This window comes from Amborella trichopoda, chromosome 6, assembly GCF_054954075.1.
Source record: "Amborella trichopoda isolate Santa Cruz 75 chromosome 6, AtrichopodaSantaCruz75HAP2 v2.0, whole genome shotgun sequence".
Lineage (NCBI taxonomy): Eukaryota > Viridiplantae > Streptophyta > Magnoliopsida > Amborellales > Amborellaceae > Amborella > Amborella trichopoda.
Genome location: NC_142341.1, coordinates 7,104,541 through 7,124,217, shown reverse-complemented (window position 1 = coordinate 7,124,217; position 19,677 = coordinate 7,104,541). Strand labels below are relative to the sequence as shown.

Below are 19,677 nucleotides of genomic sequence, written 5' to 3'. Positions count from 1 at the left end.
TTGGAAGACATGTCTTCCTTAGCATCAAAAATTGATGGGGAAACATCGAAGCCATATCTTCCCTATTTTATTCTATTTTGGAAGCCACAGGAAGCATCAGCTTTGAAAATACCGCGGCACTTCCCAAATCCCATTATCAAAACAAGAAGTGCTACAATTCCACGACGAAGCCGCTTTGGAATCCACGGCTTCCAGTCACCAGACGCCTTAACGCGAGGGCTTCCAGATGTCTTTCAAATTTCTCCAAATTTGATTTGATATGGAGCTCAAAGAGAAAAAAAAAAAAACCACTTACAGTAATGGAAGGGCTTTCTACGTGACCGCACCCACATATATGGCACATGTGACCCTTGGTCTCAGCCATCAGATTTGAATATATGGTTGATATGGCTTGAGTCACAATATCACAAGTTAGTATTTAACCCTCAGATGGCTCATAGTGTTTTATTTTTTACTTCTATTCTATAATAATTTTGAAATAAAATTTGGAGCATACATAGATCTAACAATGGCTCACATGATAAAATATTAAAAAATATTTCTGATGATAAAAACTATCATAATACCCCTAAAAATTTAAGGGGCATCTTGGTCATTTATTTTTACATAAATAAAATTTATTATTTTTTCTAGGTTTACCCTGATTTTCTGATGGGATGCCCAAAATTTCATCAAAAACTATTGTGGAAAAAATAAAAAATAGAATATGGGATGTTTTGTTCATCTCAACTTGTCTGCAAACACATATCGAGATTAATAGTATGTCGTTTCTCAATTGGAGTATTTATGAGTCTTGAGAGTCCGTTTGATATACATTTCTTGTGATATATCAAGAAATCTTTAAGAGCAATCACAGTGTATTTTAACACCAAGTATATAACCCGCCTCTAACTGATGACTGAAATATTCCATTTATTTTTTTGTAGGGAATTATTGACCATTAATGTAAGTGACTATCTTTTCAGTTTTTGATTCTTATTTTACAAGGATTATGACTTGCACATTGTAAAACATGCCTGAAAAGAGCTTATAAGAAACGGTCATTCATAGCATCGCATCAAGGGTGGCAACTGGTCGCGTCGGATCCAACAAGACCAAGATCCAGGCCTGAAAAAATTATGGGACCCAGACTCGATTGGAATCAGACTTGATTCGGCCCAACCCAAAATAAAAAATAAAACAATAAAATTATATATATATATAAATGTTATGTTAAATACCTACCTGTATTATTTAAACATTATAACCAACAATATATAATTATATTTATTTAAATATTAATTAAATATTGTATATTAAATATTATTTATATAATAATACTATTTAGGTCAGGTCTGGACAGGGTCCTAAGTCCATTGCCACCCCTACATAGAATCATGGGGCTTGACATGAAAAGCTCTTGTAATCGGTACCATAAAGAAATACATTTCTAGAGTACTTGCTATGAATGGAGTACTTGGTCCCAAGTTCATTGCCACCCCTACATAGCATCATGGGGCTTGATATGGAAAGCTCTTGTAATAAGTACCACAAAGAAATACATTTCTGGAGTACTTGTCCCAAGTCCATTGCCCTACATAGCATCATGGGGCTTGACATGGAAAGCTCTTGTAATCGGTACCATAAAGAAATACATGGAAAGCTCTTGTAATCGGTACCATAAAGAAATACACGGAAAGCTGATGCAGCCATGCCCCTTCATGACTGGGCTAAGAAGGGTTGCAGAACCCAAGAGGGAAAGAAAAGGCAATGACGTAGTAAGAGGAAATTGAATGCCATATGTCCAGGCTGTCGGCATTTGAAACACACTATTTGTGTATTATCACGAACTGTTTTAGGTGCTCCCAGCCCTCTCCCAACACCACCTTTCCCCATATTAGGGTTTGGCCTACTTGGGAAATTCTGAGAGGTTTCGTTTCTATGCCCTATAGGTGGTCTTCTAAAGTTTAAAGCTTGCTGCCCCTACATTGAAGTAAAGTGTCTTGTCACTGAGTTGTTTCTCCCAAGGCCCAGATTGACTATTTCCTCTGCTTTGAGGGCCAAAGTATAGGCATTAGACATCTTATAGACATCTTTGAAGGCCAATTCATTCTGAATGTCTTGATTTAGCTCATTCAAGTAACGACTTATTTTTTTATCTTCATACTCTTGTAAATTTGCCCTAGATGTCAAAATATAGAACTCTTCAGCATAGTCACTTACCGACTTTTCACCTTGCTTGAGGTTTTGACACCTTTGGTACAACGTTCGGGCATAATTTATTGGTAAAAATTTTCAGAGCATCTTCGTCTTCATCTTTTCCCACGAATTAATCTTTTTCTTGCCTTATCGAAGACGATCTTGTTGCAAATCATCCCACCAAACTAATGCATGGCCAAAAAATTTTGTGGCAACTAATTCTACTTTTTTGTGATCTGCAATATCTTTGTACTCAAACACTTTCTCTACTTTACTTAGCCAATCAAGAAAATCATCTGCATGCAATCCCCCATGGAACCCTGGAATATCAATTTTTATTCCAGGTTTTCTCTCTCTTTCCAACAACCGAATAATTCGATCATTGAATTTGTTATTAGCCGAGGCCAGCCGAGGTTGGTTAGGAACAAGATGCATACATCTTTTATCGATGTTGCCTTGAGTTCCTACGCCGGTCTCCGGATTCCTTCCATCCTAAAGCAAAGCGAACTTTTGTGCAAGCTCATCGACTTTCGCAGCTACAGGCATGAATTGGTCTACTCTCTCTGCTAAGTCTTCAACTAATTCAGTTAATACCTTTAATCCATCAATGGGTGTCTCTTGTGAAGCCATCAGAACCCTCTCTGATACCAATTGATGCAGGGAGAGGATAAAACCAAAAAATTGACAATAAAAAGAAGGAATGTTGAGAGAAAAATACCCTCTCTCAAAGGTCTGCAAGGGAATCTACCCTCAAAATAATCTCTTTCAAGAGATCGTTTTTTATTCAATTCATAGACTGATTTACAATGAAAGGAGATGTCCCTTTAAATAGACTAAAGTAAGTTAACTAATGAAACACATTTCTCTTTACACCTATCCCTATTTTATCTCTCTCCTATTCACGTGCCAAAATCTCTCTCTTTCATATTCATTTGCCAAAATTGGGCTTCTAGATAGCCACGTTTTCCATCTCATGTTTTACCCAAAAAAACCTCCCAAGTTGGTTATTATTGATAAAGATAAACTCTCTTCTAAATTTACCCTTATCTTAATTATATCCCTCAAACTAACTCATCGATACAAGATAAACACAATATAAACTCTAAATTCTGGCCCTACTAACTATCCGTGTGCACTCCCTAAACATACTAAGTGGATGGCTTTCCTTCAAGAATACACCTTCTTATTAAAGCACAAGGCTGGAACCCAAAATAAGGCAGTTGATGCTTTAAGTAGAAGGGTAGTGTTCCTTAGAAATTTGTCTATGGAAGTGTCGGGGTTTGAAGTGATAAAAGATCAATATAAAGTTGATCCAATTTTCAGCAAGGACCTTGAAAGATGTGTTGATGGGCGAGACCCTATGGGTGAGTATCTCATGCATGATGGCTGTTTATTTAAAGGTGTGTAGTTATGTATAACTAATTGCTCCCTAATTGAGAAGATAATTATGGAGCTTCTTGGTGTAGGCTTGGGTGGACACTTTGGGAATGACAAAACTATGGCTATGGTTGGAGAAAAACATTTTTGGTCACGTAAGCGACGAGATGTTGATCGATTTGTGACCCGATATTGAACTTACCAAGTATCTAAATGTAACACACAAAATACAGATCTTTATACTCCTCTTCCTGTTCCAGATGCTCCATGGGTTGATATTTCTATGGACTTTGTACTTGGACTTCCACGTACCACACAAGGTATGGACTCTATTTTTGTTGTTGTTGATCGATTTTCTAAAAAGGCACATTTAATTCCTTGTCGAAGAACTATGGATGCTACACCTATCGCAAATCGTTTTTTATGGTTTTCCTAAGTCTATTACATCTGATTGGGATACAAAATTTTTGAGTCATTTTTACCGCACTTTGTGAAGCGGTAAAAATGGATGGTGGATTAAAGAATTTTAAAGAGGGAGGAACTCTTTGAGAAAATAATCGATCCCAATCTCAGCTTCCATGGTAGTTGTTCCTTTATTGAAGGCAAGTCTCCCTTGAAACACTAAACTCTCCCATCCATTCGATATCCCTTGTTTTTTTTTTTTCACTTCATATTTCTCGACCTTATTGCAAACCCTCTAAAGGCGTCATCTTGCAAACCTTCTTTGCAAACATGCAAACCCTTTCCATTCTCTCTATGCACTTCTTTGCAAACTTTACAAATTTGTTTCCCTGATATCCAACTCTCCCTAGCGTCCAACTCTCTCCCTCCATTACTTTTTCTTTAAGATATCATCCTCCCTCCATCAAGACATATTATATTTATCTCTATAACCATATCATCCAATTTTCTCTTTTATATACCCAATTTCTTCAAAAAACGAACAATCTAAATCCACTCTCTCTTACCCTCTCGTCAAATATCTCTTCGTTCCAATGGACGCTTCATCCTCATAAAACAAGTATCCCTATCCCTCCACTCTCAATATAGGAAGTTTTGTCTTTATTAAATTGAAAGAGAAAGGGAAAATTTTCTTTCTCACTTCTTTCTCCAAGCATTATAGCAATGTTCCTATTTAGCATGGCAGATAGATAGCCATGAAATTGATATTACTCTTTATATTTCATTTTATTTTGGTGGTTCTTTTTATGAGATATGAAGAAATTATGGTTCAAGATTAAGAATATAGAAATATATTCCACTAAATTACCCTTATTTAAAACGTCCCTTCCCAAAGTGTAATATTACCTTCACACTTATCCTTTTTGGGTTTATTTCTAAATCAATATTTAAAAAATCAACTCGGCTTACAACAATGCAGAGCGATCAGATTATTTTTTAGATGATAACCATCAGCCTGGCATCATTCGTTATTGTCATTGTACTGGCTACAGCTCATCATACTATAAATCTTCCTAATCTTTGGCTCTAAGGTCAATTTGGTTTCAACCAGGCCCTCCACAGTACATGAAATCACCCCAATTTTTACCAACTTGCCCCCCAATTTGAACACTATAGCACTCTTCCTTCTCTGCGATTGTCTCTGCGATTGTCTTCTGAGGTAGTTAGAGTCATCCACAATTTGCAGGTTGCTGATGAAGGCAGCCTTCTTCCAGCCCTCACTTGGCCAGTGGCCGCTACCCATCTGAGTCATCGTGTGCTTCCCATCGGTTTGAAATCGGTGACCTCCCCTCCCCATTCAATGGAATTTGCAGAGCGTGCTAAGGATGTGAATAAAGAAGAAGGCCAGTATCCCACCGGCTCGTCCTTGTAAATCATCCACCAGTTTGCCGTCTTTGGGTCCTGTAAGCCACACACATGCACATAATGGCACACATCCATACACATGCATTTAAGCACATTTGAGCAGGGATCCAAATGCAATCGGGATCGATATGAAGAGCCACATACACGACTCAAGCTTCTCAAGAAAGCCATTTTTCCTCATTCAACGGAAAATGGGGATTTAACAACTTCCGTCACAAACAAAAATATTCAGTAACAACTAAGCTAACAGGATTAACACAAGTAACATGAACAATAGCAGACTAACCATGGCTTAATATGATGCCTGGTTGATCGCCATAGTCAATTATTCGGAACTGGTGATGGATGTTCTGTTTGTGTGCAGTGCACCACACACATCCACTTGTATTTAATCCATAGAAATTGTGTGTTAGTGGCTAGGATTGGTAATTTGTAGAATAAGAGGAAAATATTCCATCAAAAGATTAAAGACATAAAATAACTAGAACCACCCCATTGTCTTCTATTTTTATTGAAATGCCATGTTCACACAACCGTTTATGCTATACAGTCTCAGGGATAGTACACTGGTACAATAATTGGGTATAAGTGAATTGCACATGCACTTTGTTTCATTTAATCCAAAAATATAACATTACCAAGTAATTAAAAATATATATCATGAAATCATTATGTTTTGAGATATAGGTGCAAGAATTTGAGAATTTTAGTCTGAAAATATCTATTTCTAAGGAATAACATTACTTTTTTTAAATTATATCAGTACCTTATATATAAGGATGATTATGTGATACTGGTTTCCTTCATAAGAAGAAATGGGCACAATCTTCGCACCTAATGCTATGTTGCCGCTGGTCGGGATAAATCCTGGACACAAATGGTTGTAGCACCCTGTATGTTTATATCCATCTCCCTGTGACACAAACATTCCATCAAAAAAGACTAAAAGATAAACAAGAGGAATTACCTGAATTTATTTGCAAATGAAGAAGAAACTAGTAAAGTGATTTTGTATGATGAAGTTTTATTTATGGCAATTGATTACATCTTGTAGTTATTGCACATGGCAATGTAACAGTCCACTTTAAACTTGGATGCTTATAAGATGATGAGAACGAGCTCGACTAGTAAATTGTGATTAGTTAGTTATCCTCTTGCCTATAATAGTTGATGCAATGTACAGTAGCCGGCAACCAGTATACTAGGTTATTGCCTTATGAACTACTAAATCAGCAGAGCAATTAACAATGAAGGATGGGTAGAAGCTTACAGTCCAATATGTGAAGATCCGTGTATGATTGTCTCCGTTAACATCTGGGTATGCCTGTAAAACATGGAACAGCTTAGACAATGATACTATACCACTTTTTCCAAATTATCATTTCCACTTGGTCAAAAGATGCGATCAGGGAACAGTTTTACGTACAAACACCGATGAACTGATCATAGAATATGGAATCCAAAGGTTTGGGCAGTTTATTCAAGGTTAGGGCAGTTTATTCATGGTCTCTGATCAGGCATAACAACTATATCAGTCATCAAGGGAATGGCATACTCTTGGGTGACTTAAATACTACTAAGGTCACATATTTCAAAAATCAAAATATATGTAAGAGTACTTGGCACTATTTGACAGAGTTCCGAAAAACACATGTTTCATATGCAGGCACACTTGCAGATTGTCACATAATCTCCTCTATGTGTCTAAAGTGAAATTTTCAACTAGAAATGGCTTTGAAACGACCATTGAATCTGTTCTTCAAAATGGTAGGTTCACTGCAAGGCCATTGGTAAAAATTGGAATGAATTGTGAGTGAGAACCAAGCGCATAAATTAGCCCCATGATTGAAATAACCACAATTGATTCGCAAATTGTTTTGTATATGACTAATTGATTCAGTGCGTCTTGGCACAGTGGTTTTGCTGCAAATGGTACCTGGAATGCACATTAATTGATTCTTTCTAAAATAGATAGGAATATAATAGGGCTTCCCTTGACTAGGCTTTAGTTATAATTACAGTCCTAAAGGTAATGTCCAAGGCTACCCTTGTTGTTGTTTTAGTCTTGGAAACTTAATGGGCTGAAATGATATGAGATATTAAAAGTCGAACTATAATAAAGCATGTGCACCATCCATCCTGCTTCAATACTGTTGAGTTCTTCATATGGACCACTCAAGACCCAAATTTGAGAAAGACTGAATTCATTGGGTTGTGTATGCGAGTTCCAAACTGAAAGGTTTGCTTTGGCTCCGAAATACTCACCCCTCTTCACATACACCACTGCATGCTGATAATTTTCAGAAACATATACAGACTTAGAACGAATAATTCACTAAATTGGGCAAAGAATTTAAAAGTGAAAAGTGCATCAACGTAGGAGGTAACAAGCAAAATGAGTGCCAATTGCTAAAGAACAAAAGGAAAAGAAATGGAATTTATGATTAAAGGAAAATGAGTGCCAATTGCTAAAGAACAAAAGGAAATGAAATGGCATTTATGCTAAAATTTTATTTGAAAATTATGGCAACCATGCCGATTTCTTTTCTTTCGTTCTTTTTTTATCTTAAAAAAAGTTCAGAGCCGACCCCAAATCATTAGGATAAACCTTGGATGATAATGATCTTAGAAAAATTCAGCATAGCTACATTAATTTTTCCATTAAAATAGAGGATTTAGAAATTTTGGCTATGTAGAATAAACAATTTAATAAAATTAAAAATAATAACTATTATTTATGATATTTAGGACTTCAAAATTTGTAGCTTATTTGGCTGAAGATACCTCCAAAAAATAAGGTTGTCCAATAACCTGTTAGGATTTTGAAAAAGATAGTGATATATACTTCATTGGTAGGGAACATCATATTTAGGTCATGAAAGAAAGGGATTGAAGAGAAAAAAATCCCTTCAGAATTTGTGCAGGCATTTTAATGGTTCAATGTGAGCACTATATCAACCATAACATTCATTTATTTGCATTTTCTGTGATTATAGATAGAAGTCTTGATTTCCGATTCTCAAGGAATAATCAAATTATTTATAGCCAATTTGACTATTCATGAAATTCAGCAAAATGGTTATAGATAAATTCAAATCCTAGACTATCACTCAAGTCAGTTATTAAATAGGCCAATATAACTATAATCTTAAGTGAACACATATTGTTAAGGATCAACAAAAAGAAATTTAAATTTTACCTCATGACCATCCCACATGCTAACATCAAGTTTCTTTGAAAATGGATGTTTCTTCCGGAGATTTTTTATAGATGAAACACTGAACATATCCTCTCTTGTCATCCTGCATATTGGTATTGTACCCGGCGGGCAAGTGTCCTTTCTGTTCCACGATTGAAGGTTCGAACTCTGAACTTTCTTCTCACTAGTAAATCCTACCCGATTGGAGCTTGGTTTCATCTACACCATCGTGAAAGTTCATAAAGCAGATGGTATGAAATGTGATATTGGCTTTTCAAAAAAAGAAGAGACTCTAAAGGCTTGTTATGTAATGTAAGTGAGCTGATATTTAATACGAACAATAATTCATACAATTGCTATGGATGTTTTAGTCATATTATGAAAGCATCACTTGCTAAACTAACAAGTTTATGTCTGAATATTGTGTGTGATATATCTTGCTAGAGGAAGTGCAGTGCACCTTTAGGTTCACTTCCACTTTTGATGGGTTGCATATTTTCTTCATCACCATATATCATTTCATTGGATGGTAATGACCCTTTTTTTTTTTTAAATAGATCAGTGGGGAATATGGGCCCCTACCAATTTTAGAAATAGCAAGTAGTTTTTGAATGCGTCAGTAGAAATAGAAACCTAGATCAGTAGCTGAGGCTTAGGTAGTGCTGCCACCACAGCCTCAACCCCATTCGTACAGTGATTACCCTTAATCCCTAGGATTAGAGTAGATATTCCCTTTATGAATGTTCAAGGCAAGTTGCCACTTGGCGTTTGTTTGTAACTTTGTATTACTGTGTGGTACTGTTCACTAACATTCAATGCAACTGCAAGCAAAAACAGGTACTTTTAAATTTTTATTGTGAGATTAAACGGATTTAGGGCCTCATTTATAGTGGTTCTTAGTTCGTAAACTAGCAGTTTTAATGGAATAGTTCCTGACGACCCAGTGTGTCCAAAAATTGGAAGTAAATGGGATTAGTAGTCTATGCAAACACGTATAAGTTGGTTAATAAGAAAAGGGTGTTGTATAAAAAGAAAGATTTCAACATAAATGTTTTAAAAGGCCATTTTGTTTGTAGAGAGGAAATAATATAACAGAAAAATTATAGATATCTTTCAAAATCAACCTTTTAGACATCAATTTTTTTTTTTTTTTTTTTTTTTTCACCCTCTAGACCCAAATACTGTTTTTTCCGGTAATAACCTCCTCATAAAAAAAGTCACAATGCCATGTTTTTTTCTCTTCCCCTGTTCAATTTTTAAACACGTGTTACCGCTCTTACTTTCTCTCTCTACCAACCCTCTCTCCTTCTTTCTTCAGCCCTCTCTCTCTTTCGTCTTCCCTCCACTTGCCATCTCTCTTTGCTCTACTCTCGTATTCTCTCTCATTCTGTCTTTTTCTTCCTCTCTCTCCACCATCATTGGAAAAGTGATTTTCTGGTGAGAGAGGAAGCGGCCTTTTATCTTTTTGAGAGGGCGTTTTTTGAGAGAGAGATGGGGGTGTATCATTTAGAAGAGAGGGGTTTGTTTGGATATAGAGGAGGGTAAGTAAGGGAGAGATTTGGTGTTTCTTCTCTCTGATGCCAACCTTCAACAGAAGGTTACCAGGGTTTCAAGAGAATAGGTCTTAGTTAGAGGATTGAAACATAAAAAGGAAAAAATTCAGCAAAGATTTTTTTATGCAAACGACATGCAGCCCATTCACCATTATGTGAAAGTTTTCTTCAATAATTATCAAATAATGAAGGATTAGAAAAAAAATTGAAATTTTAATTTACAATTGATGACATTTTTTTTTTTTTTTTTTTTTTTACAATGAATTGATTACATACTTGATAAATAAGAATCAAAGTCTTTCATCCTTTTAACCCTTATATTTTACACAAATAATTTTTAGGTTTTTGATGTGAAATCTGCTCTTGTTCAAAAATAAAAATGGATTTCAGATCTAAAATGGTACATGTTGTAGGCCACTACAGTCTTGAATTAAAAAGATACTGAACCTTAAAAATATATTTAAAAAAAAAAAAAATTGAACTGTTCATTACTGGTCATTTTAATTCTCACGTATTCTCGATGCACTACTTTTTGAGCTGCAAACCTATGGGATTTAAAGCCCATATGTTGTATCTCATATGACTTAGGATGTATTTCATATCCTAAACCCATCTCTAAGATGAATTTCTCAAAGATGAATTTCTCAAAGAGGGCTTGCATTTGTATAGGACCTCCTTTAAATATTTTCCTTACAAAAATCACTAATATGGTTTTTTAAAATTAGATGGGGGCTGTTTGTCATAAAATTCAAAGGCACATGCATTTTTAGTGTGTACTAGAATCGATAGTTATCAAGACTAGGCTAGACATGGTGGTGGTCCGACTAGTCAAACCGCCAGCTGATGTTTTTATTGGTTTAGTCTAGAGCTAAAAACATTGGGTTTTGTTGAAAATGTATGAAAATTAATGTGTTTGACATGTTTAGCAGACCGATCGGTTTTCACCAACTGGATCAGCGAATTGTAGTAAAATTGTTTGATATACTATATCATATTTTTATATCCAACTAATTCGACTGATGGTCTGATTGATTTTAACTAGATCGAACACTTTACTGGTTAGTTAGCCTTTCGATTTTGATGGCTCTGCTGAAACAAATTCCCTCCTTAGAGATGCATGTGCTTTCTTTTCTTCTTCTTTTCTTTTTCTTTTTTTTTTTTTTTCTAAATTTTTTTAGGCAGAGTTGACCGCATGATTATATTTTAACCATAAGTGCCTCGTATCAAAGTCGGATCATCTCTTTTGATTGATACTTAGATCTTGTGAAGGAAAGAAATGGAGTAGCAAGAATCCCTACAAACATTTCTCTGTACATATCTTATTTAATCAATGCATATATTAGCAAGAAAAGAAAATACATTAGTATCATTATTCTTTTCCTTCTTGGGTAAATATGTCATCAAAATACTCAACAACATTCAAGCAAATTACTAAGATTTGTACCGAAAATTCAGCCAAATGTTTGTAAATTAATTTAAAATATTTACTTTTAATACATTTGAATTCAAGTTTTAAATTTTATTTCGAATACAATTACTGATGTCATCCAACAGAACAGGATGGAAAGAAGAAGTCAAACTAAAACTTATATCTTCATGACCAAGGACAGGAAGTTTTTTCCCAAAATTTGGTATTGAACATGCTCTGAGCATATCTTCTCTTGTAATCTTGCGTAGTGGGATTGTTCCAGGAGGGCACTTTCCTTTTTTGTTCCATATTTAATAATTTACACTAGGAGCGTTTTTCTCACTGATTAATCCTGTTGGATGATAACTCTGTCTCATCTGGCATTAAAAGTATAAGTAGAAAGAAAAATATTAAGAATAATAAATACAAATAACACATTTTAAGAAGCTGTTCTTATGGAAATTTTGGATTGTTTTCTTTTTTTAGTTAGAGAAGCATATTTAAAAAGGGGATTGTATACAATGAAACAATTTACCTTTGATGCAAGGTGGTCACAATTACTTACAATCCTCCGATGTGAAATTTGATAGTTTGGATATGTCATAAAGTTCGATAAAATTTCTTTTGAAGTTTGAGCTTGGTCAATGGAATAATTGCCGCCACCCAATTTCACATCCAATGGTCAAGATTAATGTGACCGTCTTGTACTAAAGGTAAATGGTCACATTTTATACTTTCCCTTTAAAAGGGTTCGCTTTATTGAGTTTTGTCGATGATTAGAGAGGTTACTCTATGTCCTAAAATCTTTGAAGTAACTTTCTTTGATTTAGTGGAAAATATCGATCATCTTCGCCCATAGATGTAGTCACGTCTGTGGCAAACCGTGTAAATTTTGGTGTTCTCTTTTTCTGTTACTTCTTGTTCTCTTTTTTTGTTACTTTTTTCTTGCTTCATTTTACTTGTTTGTTGCTTGTTGTCGGTTCTATTTTACCTGTACTTTATTTACCAAAAATAACACATCGGGTTTAGAGCTTATGTATACAATAATTACAATATTACCTTGATTTTTAACTTATTATATTTAATTTTACCTATATTACATGTATACCCATTCATAGGAACCCAAAAAAATTTCAAAAATTGCCCTTCTCTCATATCTTCAAGGCCCAGAATTAAAAAAAAAAAAAAAAAGAGACTTTCAAGATCTAAAATGGTGGATTTTCAGATCTTGAAGTGAAGTTGTTTTTCTTTATTCACAAAAAAATTCATATTTTCAATATCCATATTTAACAAAAAATACAAGATTCTCTGCGGGTAATGTAATTTTTTGATTTTGAAAAACTGAAATTCAATTTTTAAATAAATTTTAAATTTTCAAAATCATAAATTGTTGGGACTAAAAATGAAATTTTTGGATTTTGAAAATCCAAAAATTATAGGATTTTTATTTTGGAATTTTTGAAATTTGAAAATCTGAATATTGCAATTTTTAGATTTTGAAAAAACTAAAAAAAAAAGTTCTCAGATTTTCAAAACTTGAAAATTTAAGTTTGAAACAAATTTCAGAAAATTTCATATAATCAAATCCTAAAAATGTTAAGGGACTCTAAAATGGAATTTTTCATATGTTGAATATCTGAAAATTGTAAAGCGGATTTTGAAAATATGAAAAATATAAAATTTTGAGATATTCAGAAACCAAAAAGTTCAATTTCTATCAATGGATAGAGTGGTAACAACGAAAAATTTGTAGATAACTTTGAAATAACATTAAAAAGAGGGTGTGGTTTGTATAGAGCCAACACTCTAAACAAGCAACTTAGAGCCCATTCAAATAGTATTGAAAAATATGGTTTTAATATTGAAAATCTTTGTGATAGCATATATTTTTATCTTTAATTATAAAATTTAAAGCTTTAAAAATAGTGTAGATCAAGCAGATCTATGAACACTTGAAAAACTTAAAAACTAACAGTCTAAAAATGCATTACAATGTGCATTATTTTCAAAACTTGAAATCTATTTTTTTTTCATATCCATGCATCTTGATGTCAAGATGATCAATTTAAGGATATTTGGGCATCAAAACAACCTCTTCTAGTAAACTTTTTGAGGTGGGCTCTAATTTGATTATTTAGGGCCTCGGCTGTATATAAACTTTTCCCTTAAAAATAACTATTATATGCGAAATTTCTCTTTTCAATATGACATAAATATTTCTTTATTAGGTGTAGTTGGCATTAGGATACATCTGTAGGTGTAGAGGTAAGGTGCACCTTCAAATTTTATCATGGTATATAACTTTGAGGTAAAATTTTCTTAGGATTATCTCAAAATATATTTTTATATCTAATTATAAAATTTTAAATTTCAAAAATGGAAAATCAAGTAGATCTATAAACATATGAAAATCTTGAAAATGGATGGTGTAGATAATATGTTGTAAAATGCACTATTTTTGAGACTTAAAATCTTTTTATTTTTCATAGTCATACATCTCGATGTCGAGATGATCAATCAAAGGGGTTTTGAACATTAAAACTACCTTTTCTGATGGATTTTTGAAGGCCATCCGTAGTTCTACATTATAAAGTAGCATCCTTATATAAACTTTTTCCTTCTTTATTTCACACAACATGCAAAGCAATTGATTTTAGAGAAACACAACCATTTTCCTTTTGAGTTTTGGCAAAGATGATCGACTCTGCAATTGATTTATTCATGTTTGTGTGTTGTCCCCATCCTTTGTCAAAATGGATGAGTGTTAACAATTAAATCATCATCGTCAAAGCCTTTGCCCACCTAATTGGGGTCAACAGTATTAAATCGTCATCGACAAAGCCTTTGCCCACCTAATTGGGGTCGACTGTGGGAATGGAAACCTAGACAGGTAGCGGAGGCCCAAGTGGTGCTACGACTATGACCTCAACCCCATTCCCAGGATCGAGGACATCTCTACAATCTTAAGTGCACATGCCAAAAACCAGTATTTATGTAAATAATACTATAATAGACATCACGTTGATTGATAAAACCTGGATACTAAGCATACATGTAGAGGGGTCGAAGAAATTTGGATCGACAAAAGAGCACTAAGTAACTAGAATTTGGATCCAGCATATCACTGATATATTAAATCGCCATACTGGAAACCTGTAAATTGGAGAAATTTGTACGAGGCTGCAATATAGATGGAGAGAACGAATGGTGCAGATAATTAACAGATCAAAGTTTAGAGGTTAGTCTTAAAAACCGAGCATTGTACCAAAATGCTATAGAGAGGGGCCTGGTGTAGTAAAGAAAAACTGTTGAGGGACTAGCATTCACATGACTGCCATGACTCGATAATTAAGGATCCATTAAAAGTGGGAATTGAGATTTGGAAACGTTTTTTCTACAAGCAACAAGATTTCAAAAGAATATTGGCCATCTCTCCCTCCTCCCCATTAGTCAACATCGTTGTATAAGTTTGAACATGGATATTGGCCATCTCAGACAGCTCTTCTCGTGCCACTATCTCCTTTTTTTAGATTCCTTTTCTTGCTGGAGTGTGCTGGATCTAAGGTTTTTTCACTAGTTCTAAGGTTCCTAAGGTTTTAAAAAGGGGCTAAGGATCATAGGTGAGGTTTTACCTAATTTTTCCTAAGGTTGGGAGATACTTTTCTAAGGGATTTGAGGTCACTTAATTTTTAATTTGAAATTTGGGATTTGTTTTGGTATTTTTTGGGGAATTGTTTTGATTTTTTCTAAAGTTTTAGGATTTATCTAAGGGTTTTTTCTATTTTCTGAGATTTATCTACTAATTTCTAGTTCCCTATAAGGTATTTTTTTAGTATTTTTTAGGGATTTTTTATGTATTTTTTTGGGAGTTTTAGAGGGGCTATTTAAAGGTTGAGCTAGGGCTATGGTTGAATATAGACTAATTTGATCAAAGGGTCCGGATTTAGTCAAAGATGTTGATTTTTTTGGATTTTTTCATAAATATTCGGAAAGAACCAACTTAAGCATGTTTATCAACAAGATTTTGGTGAAATTGCACAGTCCCAGGCCCATTAAATTTCTCCAAATCCTTGCTCACCCTATAATCAACTCTAAACTGTTTGCTTCAAGAGGTAGAGGGAGAGGGACACGTCTTGGCAAATGGGGTCCATTCGATCAAGGTTGCAGAGGTTGAAGAGTTGGTGAATGTCCAATCGAGAGAGATAGATAGAGAGAGAGAAAGGACAGGTGGATATTGGCTCCGAGTTATGCAGAACGCTATCCAACCTTGAATGGAGCTTGATCCGTTCAAAATAGGAACACACTCTTTCTAGATGGGGTGTGACTCAACTTTAAATGGGATATCAATCCTGTTGTCGATGGGAGCATGATCTTAATGAACATGGGAACACGATCCCATTTTACATGAAAATCATTCCCGTTAAATAAAGATCTCGATCCCAATGTATTGGAAACGTACCCCCCGTTCATAAGGGATCTCGATACGCAACTTTTACCCTCACCGGAACTCGCTCCCCGAGCTCCGGAGCTCTAGCCTATTTTTGGTTTTCATTAACTTACCAAGCATTTCCTAGTTACTTATATATAATTCCATATCTTTGTATTCCTCTGTATGGGCTCCTTCCATGTTCCTCTTAGTAACCAGATAATCACCTAATTGAACAATGCATGTTCTTTTCTGGCCTATTTTTGCTTTTCATTGAGTTACTAAGCATATCCTAGTTATTTATATATCATTTTATATCTTTGTATATGGATTCATTCCATTTTTCTCTTAGAAACCATATAAACGGAGATTTGTGCAATGCAGGTTTTTTTCTAGCCTATTTTTTTCTTTTCATTAAGTTACTAAGCATTTCCTAGTTATTTATATATAACTTTATATCTTTGTATTCATCTGTATGGGCTCATTCCCTTTTCCCCCTAAAAACTACATAATCGGAGAATTGAACAATGCAGTTTCTTTTCTAGCCCATTTTTGCTTTTTTTCGTTGAGTTACTAAGCATTTCCTAGTTATTTATATATAATTCTAGTATGGACTCATTTCATCTTTCTTTTAGAAACCGTAAACAGAGAATTGAACGGTGCAGGTTCTTAATGTCCAATAAAACATGCCATATGGGGAAAACATGCAATATAACTACAATAAACGCAATGCAACAAAAAAAAAAAATTTAACTCAAAAGAAAAAAAAAATTGGAACTTTTCTTTTAAGTTAAAAAGAAAATACAAAAGAACATATCATTTCTGCTAATATTTTTCAAAGAAAACTTAAGCACATTGAGCTAAGAGCTCTTTAGAGTCCAAAACAGTGAAAGAACAAAAAAACCAGGTCCTCTATGAACAACAAAATCCCTAAAACTCAAAAATCCACACCAACAAAACTGTACCTGGATCAACTCATCACCCACTGAAGCACACAGTGGTAACTGCTCCTTCGACAAAACCCTAATTTGAGCACCACTCTCTTGCCTGATCTTTTCCACCACTTTGCCCCCCTTTCCAAGAACATAGCCCACCTGATTACCCGGCACCATAATCCGGCAAACAACTGAGTGAGGAACCACAGAAACCTTCTGTTCACCATTGTCTCTCTCTATCCTCTCCTCTCTCTCTCCATCGACCTGCAAAATCCTCTCAAAAACCCTAACCAGTGCTTTCTGAGCCAGTAAAATCTCGACCTTAGCCTCACCCCCCTCCTCTTTCCCTGCCACCTCCTCAACGGAGTCCTCTTTTCTGGAAACCTCATCACTGGAATCCTCCTTTTCTCGCCGCTTTTTAAGGTGTTCCGGCGAGGGCGCAATTATCAAAATCATCCTTTAATCACAAGCTGGAACTGGTTCTTCAATCCTAATCTTCGCCCCAGTTTCTTCGCGAAATTTCTTTATGATGCCACCACCTTTTCCTATAACGCCACCCCTTTTGTTGGCGGGGCACAAGTTTCGGAATAGGGTTTCACCAACAGTGATCTTAAGGGGCTGCGGCGACTTGAAAGAGGAGGGGTGGCGTTTGGGGGTGGCGCCGTTGCATTCTGGGGGATCAAGGTGGCGTTTGGGTGGCTGATGGGCGGAGCCGCTTTCCTTTCGGGCCTCGTTACTTTCTCTCTAGCTCTCTCTCTCTACCCTTAAACCTTTCCCTTCGGGTATCTCTCTCTGAGTTATCTGTCTCTGCGCATTTCTGAGTCGCTTTCCATTGGGCTCCTCTCTCTCTACCTCAGTAACCATTCTCTCTCCTTTGGTATTTGGCACTTTGAGTTTAGGTTGGCGTCACCCTTTTCGAATCTTAGACTTTAAAGTTTAAAATGTTAATTCTGCCGTTTCTGCTTCTCTCTCTACCTTTCTCGATTAGCAGCGGGTCAGGTCGGCTCCGACCGGACAGATCGAATCCGGATTAAAAAATGACGACGAATTGGACGACTCAAAAATTAAAATAGTTACATATTTAACTGTATTTATATATGTTTCATCTATTAGGATCCAAAAAATATTATCAGATCCAGTCTCAAACCCAAACCCAGATCTAAATCCGAATAGTTTCTGAGTCCCATATTTGGACTCGAAACCAACCTGTTAGGTCCAATTTTTGAACTCATACTCAGACCTGGATTGATTTTATCCCTTAAGTCCCGAGTTGGGTTTGGGTCTAGGTCCATTACCACCCATATAATTAGCCTTTCTCTGTCATTCAGCTCTCTCCCCTAGCCTCTCATGCTACAAGAGCATTCTGTCCATTTGATCACTTGGGCAAAACTAGTTAAGAATATTTTTTAGATCCCAAATTTTGAAAATTTAACCTATATAACTTAGGAACCAACTTCCAAAAAAACAAAAAATTATTTGCCCCTTTTTTGTATCCAAATAAAGTGATATCCTAAAACCGAACAACAGCCATCCAATATTTAGAGAGAAAGATGTAGATGCTAGAGAACTCTAATTTTCTTTTTACAAAAATAATCTTGAGATATTTAGATAGATCTCAAAATTTTGGATAAAACTAATCCTCCTAAATATTTGTATTTTGCCCGAGGGAGTTGTGCAAAGTATGCTCAAATGGGCTCAATACTGTAGACGCTCTTTATTTAGGTCCTTAGTTATTTTTCTCTTCCTTTATCAATTGGAAACATTTTATATAGAGCTGAGGCTCTAAACGATCAAATTAGAGCCTACCTCACAAAATTCACTAGAAGAGGTTCTTTTGATGCCCAAGTATTGTCAAATTGATCATCTCGACATCAAGATGCATGGACATGAGAAAAAATGGATTTTAAGTTTGAAAATAGTGCATCTTGTAACACTTTTTTTTACCGTCAATTTTCAAGAAGTTCAAGTCTGCATAGATCTGCTTGATCTACACTATTTTTTTAGCTTTAAAGTTTATAATTAAAGGTGAAAATATATTTTAGGGCTATCACAAAGATTTCCAATATTGAAACCACATTTCTCAACATTATTTGAAGGTGGGCTTTACTTTGATTGTTTAAAGCCTCGGCTGTATACAAACCACACCCTTCTCAATTAGGCTGTTGAGAGGCCTAGATTGTCCCACGGGCTTCTGGGATGGGCCCAGATTTAGGCAGTATGATAAGGTTTGCAAGGAAAATAAGCTAAAAAAAATAAACGCGCAAGGTCGTGGTGGCAACATCCTCACACCTAATTAACATATTGTGGTTTCCAATCTTGCTGACACTACCCACTGACACGTTCAAAAAAGCTAACTTCCTGATCTATATAAAAAAATGGTTAGGGGCCTTGTCTTCCCCGCTGAATTACCTAAAAAACAAAGGCTAGAAATATTTTTAAAATATATTTTGCTTAGATTAATTATTTCTTCTTTTAGCGTTATATAAGGCTTGGCCTTGTTCATCCCTATTTTTTCAGGCTAGGCCTGGACGGGCCTCGCCGTCATGCAATTCGTGGTAGATTGGGTCTGAAACTATAATTTTAGCCGTTGGCCAACCCAAGGCCGCCCTGCATTGTTTTGGACAAGGCTAGCCCTCCCAAACGCTAGAGTTAACAACCCTATTCTCGATTCTATATCTACCCTTAACCTATGTTATGTAGATACATGCACATTGGTGTCAACTTGGTGTCTCTTTGGAGATAAGATAATATTTGGACAATAAAAATATTATTGT

At 35.3% G+C, this 19,677-nt stretch overlaps 1 pseudogene; it reads right to left on the bottom strand.

The window, feature by feature from the left end:
* Window positions 1-4,978: 4,978 nt before the first annotated feature.
* LOC18434303 (uncharacterized) lies at window positions 4,979-17,359 on the bottom strand (annotated as a pseudogene).
* Window positions 17,360-19,677: the final 2,318 nt, after the last annotated feature.